The sequence below is a fragment of the Octopus sinensis genome, linkage group LG6 (genome assembly GCF_006345805.1).
Source record: "Octopus sinensis linkage group LG6, ASM634580v1, whole genome shotgun sequence".
NCBI classification, from domain to species: Eukaryota; Metazoa; Mollusca; class Cephalopoda; order Octopoda; family Octopodidae; genus Octopus; species Octopus sinensis.
The window spans coordinates 51,894,303-51,901,604 of NC_043002.1; positions in this window are offsets into that span (position 1 = coordinate 51,894,303).

Sequence of the window (7,302 nt, forward strand, 5' to 3'; positions counted from 1 at the left end):
AGGAACGGAATTTGGCCAGAAGAAATCTTATTTAATTGTTGGACGGGGAAAATAGTTCCCCAGACACAAAACCTGTACTTCAATAGAGGTAGAATCAACATAAAAAGCACTCCATCCGGTGGAGCTTGTCCACTTGACCAGGTGTATATGATAAACTCCGTTATATACGAGGCTGAAGTTAAATATATATAACGCATAAACAGGACCTGAAAGATTGCTTTAAGATACATGGCGTACTTTATAAATATGCCTGTTCAAGTATCATCAAAATATGAAACTATTAGTAGCTCTTTCCATTGTGTATTTAAATTGATATGTGTGAGTGTGTGTGTGTACATATATATATATATATATATGTATGTGTGTGTGTATGTATAAATATATTTATCAGTAAATGTATATATATGAAGGAGAAATAGAAAGACATAAAGGCAAAGGTATATTGGAGATGAAAACGATTGAGAGACGTGTCTCTAATTACAATCTATGAAATACGTATATCTTGAACAGAAAGCTTAGAAATAATTCTCATATATTAAAACAATTCTCATATATTAATGATAAACAACTTTATGGTACGTAAGTAAAGGACATTGAATAAATAATCCACGCTTTTCTTTTAAGTTTTTTTTTTTATCCATACCGCAGATATTGATTTCTTATATCAGTGCAAGTTCTTAGATTTATACCAGACTATAAATAATAGTATGTGGTGGCATGTTGTTCTCGAATTGATACAGAATTGTTTCAAGAATTGAGACCGAGCCATAGGGTCGGCTCGTGTAAGCTTGTTTTGCTATTCTTATTGTTGTTTAGCCCCAGATCAGACCCGACGGAACAAACGTACCTTGAAAAGCTTTCCAGATCTATTTGGATCTGCGTATTTGAGATTACATTATTCAATGCCTATACTTTCTCAAAACAGTAGGATGCAATTTGAGCAAAGTTTGGCTGGCTATTAACTGCAGATCAAGCGATCATATAACGGTTCCTTTATTGACCATTACAAAAACTTATCTTTTACGCAGTTGTATTATTTCTTATAGAAAATCAATGAACCTATGCTGTCAAAAGAAAAAAAATGCGTGTGTAAATCTATATATATATTGCTATTGTTGTTATAAAGGTCGATTTTTAGCTGATTTAACTCAATAGCTATTAAATTTTCAATGAATGTTTAAAAATTTATAATTTCTATTTAAAAACAAAAACGGCTGCAATAACTCTGTTATTTAAGTTCATTAAAAGTTCTTAAACATAATTAATGAAAGTCTTATTTCGTCTCAGATATCAGTTATGAGGTCAATCTCCATTTGTCTTAATCAACGTGTGTGTTTGACCCTAACCTGCAAGAAATAGTAAGTAATTATTCCCCATGTAACACTCTAGTGTCTTACAGTAAAAGACTCCATTGCGTAAAACGATTCAAAGTGCAATATCTCAGGTTGGATACGGCTGAAATGACTTTGATCACATGACTTTTTGATCAGGGATTATATGGAAGTATGCAACAATAATGACAGCCAACATGTGCTATAGAGTAGAAATTACTCTTAGCCAACTGAGTCCCTAGTTTTCCATTTGTCGCAGCAATTTTAACTCTACTTACCTTGATTTTATATGATTAAGTTAATTTCCAATTTTTCAGTTTTCAGAAACACGTTGCTGAAAATGGATGCTCAACACACCAACGTATTATAACATTTGAAATACCTCGCCCTAAATATACAATCATATACAAATCATATAAAGCTTCATACCAGTATTTCCATGCAAAATAAAGAATTAAATGTTTGAGTTGAGTTGTTTTATCTATGAATTGTTTCAGACATTGAACTGCGGCTATTCTGGGGCATCACCTTGTAGAGTTTTAGTAGAACAAATCAACTTAAGTACTCATTTCTGTTTTAAATCTGGTAACACATTCTGTCGTTCTTTTAGGCCGAACCACGAATTTAAGGAGATGTAAACAAACTAAAACTCGTTGCCAAACGCTCGGGGACAAACTGATACAAAAGCACACACACATACACACACACGTACACGCACACACATACACACACATATACGACGAACTTTAGCTCAATTTCGCTCTCACATGACTTTGATCGGTCCATTGATATAGTAGAAGGTATTTGCCTAAGGTGCCACGCAGTGGGATTGAACCCGAGACTTTGTGATTGCTAAGCGAGTTTCTTAACTACACAGCCACGTCTGCGCCTATATGTCTAATAAAACTAAATATTTTTTTTTTTTTAGATTTTTAGCCATATACGTAAAGCTGAAATATTTAATAACCGTGTTCCATCAGGGACCGGGAGATTGTAAATTACTAGTGTAGCAAATATACTATTTATATGATTGAGTATTTTGGGTCAAATATTTGAAAGCTTAATATTAAGATTTTGTGTAAGGGTGGAGAGTTGGTGGAATCGTTAACATACCTACAAAATGTTTAGCAACGTTTCTTTCGGCTCTATATTCTGAGTCCAAATTCCGTCGAGATCGACTTTGTCTCTCATCCTTTCGGTGTCGATAAAATAAGAACTAGTTGCGCACTGGGGTCAACTAACCTCTTCCCCCAAAACATCAGGCCTTGTGCCTATAGTAGAAAGGAATATTAAGTTAGTCTGCCAAGTATACAAGTCTGTGATGGGTTAATATTTATTCTGTTTAAGTCCACTTTTGTGTAGAGGTAAATACTAAAACTAAAGTTTCGTTTGAGAAGATGAGACTGACAATCCGAAATTATAATCTCAAAATATAAAATACTCAAGTATTTTAATCGACACCAGTGCTCAACTGATGCATATTTTATCGACCCCAAATAAACGAACTACGAATGTAACGAGCCGGAATAAATGCCGCTAAGCCTCGGCCAGGTCATCGCCTTGTCCAAAGATCACAAAATAAATTCTAATAGGCACCATAAATCACATTTTGAATTCATCATTTTAGCCTCTCTACTTCCCTTACGCTACTTAGGTATCTACAAAAAGACATGTATATCACAGGGCCCATTTCAGTTCAAAATTAAATAGTTGTTGAGAAATCAATATATTCTATCAAGAAACGGATTGGAGTTAATCGAAGTAGTAGCAGAAAAAAAGAATTTGTTCTGGGTTTTTCACATTGTGAATTAAAATCCCGCCAATGTTAACTTTACCTTTCAGGGTCGATAAAACACTGTACAAGTCAACTACTAGAATTCCAAAAGTTCGAGGACTGGCTGAATCATTATAACCTCGGATAAAATGGTTTGCGTTACTTACAGCTTTTTATATTCAAGTTTCAAATCCCGCCCATTTGACATCATAATTTACATCCTATTGTAAGGCTAAAGAAAAGGCGGTAAGCTGGCAGAATCGTTAGCGCGCCGGACAAAATGCTTAGCGGTATTTCGTCTGCCGTTACGTTCTGAGTTCAAATTCTGCCAAGGTTGACTTTACCTTTCATCCTTTCGGGGTCGATAAATAAAGTACCAGTACTGACTGGGGTCGATGTAATCGACTTAATCCGTTTGTCTGTCATTGTTTGTCCTCTCTGTGTTTATCCTCTTGTGGTTAGTAAACAAATAGAATCGTTAGTGCACCGGGCAATATGCTCAATGGCATTTTTTCAGAACCATTACGTTCTCATTTCAAATCCCACTGAGCGCGACTTGCTTTTCATGCTTCTAGAATCTGTAAAATAAGTATCAGTGAATACTGCGGCTAATGCAATTGACTACTCCCTCCAACTAAATTTCAGGCCTTGTGCCTATATTAGAAATGATTATTAGGATAAGTTTGGTTGAGTCAGTAAATAGCAGACAAATAACGCGTCTCTATGTTTTGAGTTCAAATTCTGACGCGTTTGTCTTTTTGTCATCTTTAGTGTTCAATAATATAAGTACCAAAAACTAATTTATCCGTTTAATGGACCACATAAACTTCTTCCAAAATGTTCGGACCTGTGCCTATGTGATAAATTGTTATTTGTGTAGAAAAGCGACCTGTATTTAAATTCTACTCGGTCCGATTTTTCCTAGAACCACTCAAGTACTGGGGCCGATTTAATTGACTACAGCCTCTCCTGCCCAGCAAATTGTAACTTTGTTCCATTGCAAGAAACCTTTATAAGTTCTGTAATTTTTTCAAGCTGGAAAAACATTGGAGTGTTGGAAAAATGCTTTGCGGTGTTTGTTCTGTATCTTTTTACATTCAAATTTCAATCCTCACTGAGATTAACATTGCCTTTTCTCGTTGTGAGAATAGATCAAAAAGAAAATACCAATCAAGGTTCACAGCGTCGACAAACCTTACTCCTCAGGAAAAAGTTGACCTTGTGCCTAAATTAGAAAAAAAACTACTTGTTATCGTTAGAGAGTTGTACCCTGGCTTTTTACGTTCTGATTTCAAAATCCCCTGAAATGTTATATATATTTCATTCTTTCAATGGTCGAATAAATAAAGAGCCGGTCAAGTACTATGTTAATAGAATTGACTTATCCATCCTTACCCCATTCCTCCAAAGATTTCTGACCCCCTAACTATGCTAGAAACAATTATTATTGGTACAGCTTTTGTTGTTGTTGCTGGTGCTGTTACTGTTGTTGTAGCCCCCGCAACTTTATTATATGTATGTTATACGTTATTAACATAAATTTTTGGATATTCATAACAATAAAACACGAGTCATGTTGCGAGAAAAGAAGTTATTATATTTGCTATTGAATTGCTGTGAACTTTGCTGTAGATTTTTGCCGGTCAACAACCAGCAGCGACACCAAGAAATAGATTGAAACAAGAATGATTGACACTGATAAGAATTAGAAAGAGAAGAACTGAGAAATTCCTAATAGAAAACCAATGTCTCGTGTTTTCTTGCCAGAAGCAAAACTCTAAAACTGCACAGCGTTTCTCTCATTGAAAGATGGTGGGACTAGCTTTCTGACTGTTGATGACTGGTAATGTTTTCAACTCTGAGCACTATATTATGACATTGCTTATATAGCCTTTAGGGCACATCACGGGAGCAACCTTTTCACAGCTGCTGTTACTGCTTTTGCTCTTTTGTTGGTGGGAATGATGCTTTTAACTCTGTTTATCCTGCTGATACCTTCCAACGCCAAAACATTAACAAACATAATCACAAACATATATACATATATAATTACATAATTATGTGCATATAAAAATGTAAACATTTGCATATGTTTAAATAGACAATATACACTTCTAGAAATATGCATACACAGCACTTAATTACATCTTTAGCTAACCACTATCACTATACTCAGACTCGACAGCACATCTTACGAAAATATGTCCATAAGCAAGAAGTATACAAATAACAAGGATACACAAGAATAACTATACTTCTTGAATATAGTTACATATAATTTATTGAAACATATCCTCCATTTTTGTTGCTGGTTTTGTAGTCCCTTAGCTGCTATTTCTCCAGGTATGAGTAATTCTCGAAGAAGCCTTCACAATGTTTTGACCAACCGCTGTTTTTATCAATAATTTGTTTTAAAAAAAACAAGGAGACGGTAAGACAGAAATTTAATTCATGTGAATTTATTATGAATGTATTGAATTATGATGTACAATATGTATACATTTAAACACCTAGTAAAATATTTTATGAAGGGATATTCAATCCGCTATTATGAAATATCTCCAAAATCCCGGGACAGTCATAATGACCATTATTTTTCATTAATTTCTTCTATCCATCATTATAATTAAATGTTAGTTTGTAGTTGGTGAAGTTCCCTATAATGCGCAACTTAGGCTGTTTAGAAAGATTGGGATTATGATATGAACGACAATGGTAGTTAATAAAATGCTGTAAATTATTTTAGTAAAATTTTAGGGAATTCTAAATACAGGTATGTAGCAGGAATAATAGGCAGAGTCTCAAGCACCTAGGAATTGAATCCAGATTGGTACATTCCAACGACGAAGATTTTGTTAGAGACTGATGACGTCGGTTAACCATTGATTAATCTCTGGCAGAGAGCATTGTACCAGTACGAACGCCATTCGTTCAGTTATTGACGATGTCAGCAAAACAATGATCACTGAGACCTCTGTAAAACATGATGTCGTCAACAAATTGATTTTTTTGTGTGACATTCCCTTGACAGAAACAAACTCTATATGAAGGCGGCGAGCTGGCAGAAACGTTAGCACGCCGGGTGAAATGCTTAGCGGTATTTTGTCTGCCATTACGCTCTGAGTTCAAATTCCGCCGAGGTCGACTTTGCCTTTCATCCTTTCGGGGTCGATAAATTAAGTACCAGTTACGCACTGGGGTCGATGTAATCGACTTAATACCTATGTCTGTCCTTGTTTGTCCCCTCTATGTTTAGCCCCTTGTGGGTAATAAAGAAATAGGTATTTCGTCTGCTGTTACGTTCTGAGTTAAAATTCCGCCGAAGTCGACTTTGCCTTTCATCCTTTCGAGGTCGATAAATTAAGTATCAGTTACGCACTGGGGTCCATCTAATCGACTTAATCCCTTTGTCAATCCTTGTTTGCCCCCTCTATGTTTAGCCCCTTGTGGGCAATAATCTCAGTGGTGGCACACACTTATGGCCGGCCAGCTTCTGATACAGACACCATTCACAACTAGTTTTACTCGACACGCAACAATCTAACAAACTGCTGAACACTTTAACTGGCATAAACATTTCTTTTCTGTCGTTGATCATAAGGGCAATTCATGATTTTGTTTTATGATTTATTCTTTTTATTCTTTTACTTGTTTCAGTCATTTAAGTGCAGCCATGCTGGAGCGCCATCTCGATAAAAAAATAATTTTGTATAAAAATTTTCGAACGGAATTTTTGCTCTTGTATCCATCTCTAAACTTAGTCAAATCATCACACAAAGGTCAACCAAATAGAACTATTCTTATCGTTACAGGTAAAACTACAGCTGCTCTGAGGTCCATTTCAACACAAGAAATTGAGTAAATGAATAAATGAATAAATATCAATCTCAGAGTAATGTTTTCTTATCATTTTTCTTTCTAGGCATGTGGTTATATAAAGATGTGTGTGGCCTGGCAAACAGAATATTTTACTAAACGTTTTTTTTTGTCACTTATTTTACACGTAATGCTTCTGACGCCCGCATGCTTTAGATATTGCAGCTTCAGAGTAAAGCCTAGCTATGACAAACTCCCTAATTCTGGACTGCAGGTTACTAGTCCTACAGATTTTCTTGCAATTTCTTCTTTTGCTGAAGTATTTCATGCTTTTACGGAAGTGGATTGCTGGCTCAAGGTTAGCAGTCTTTTTGACATTTT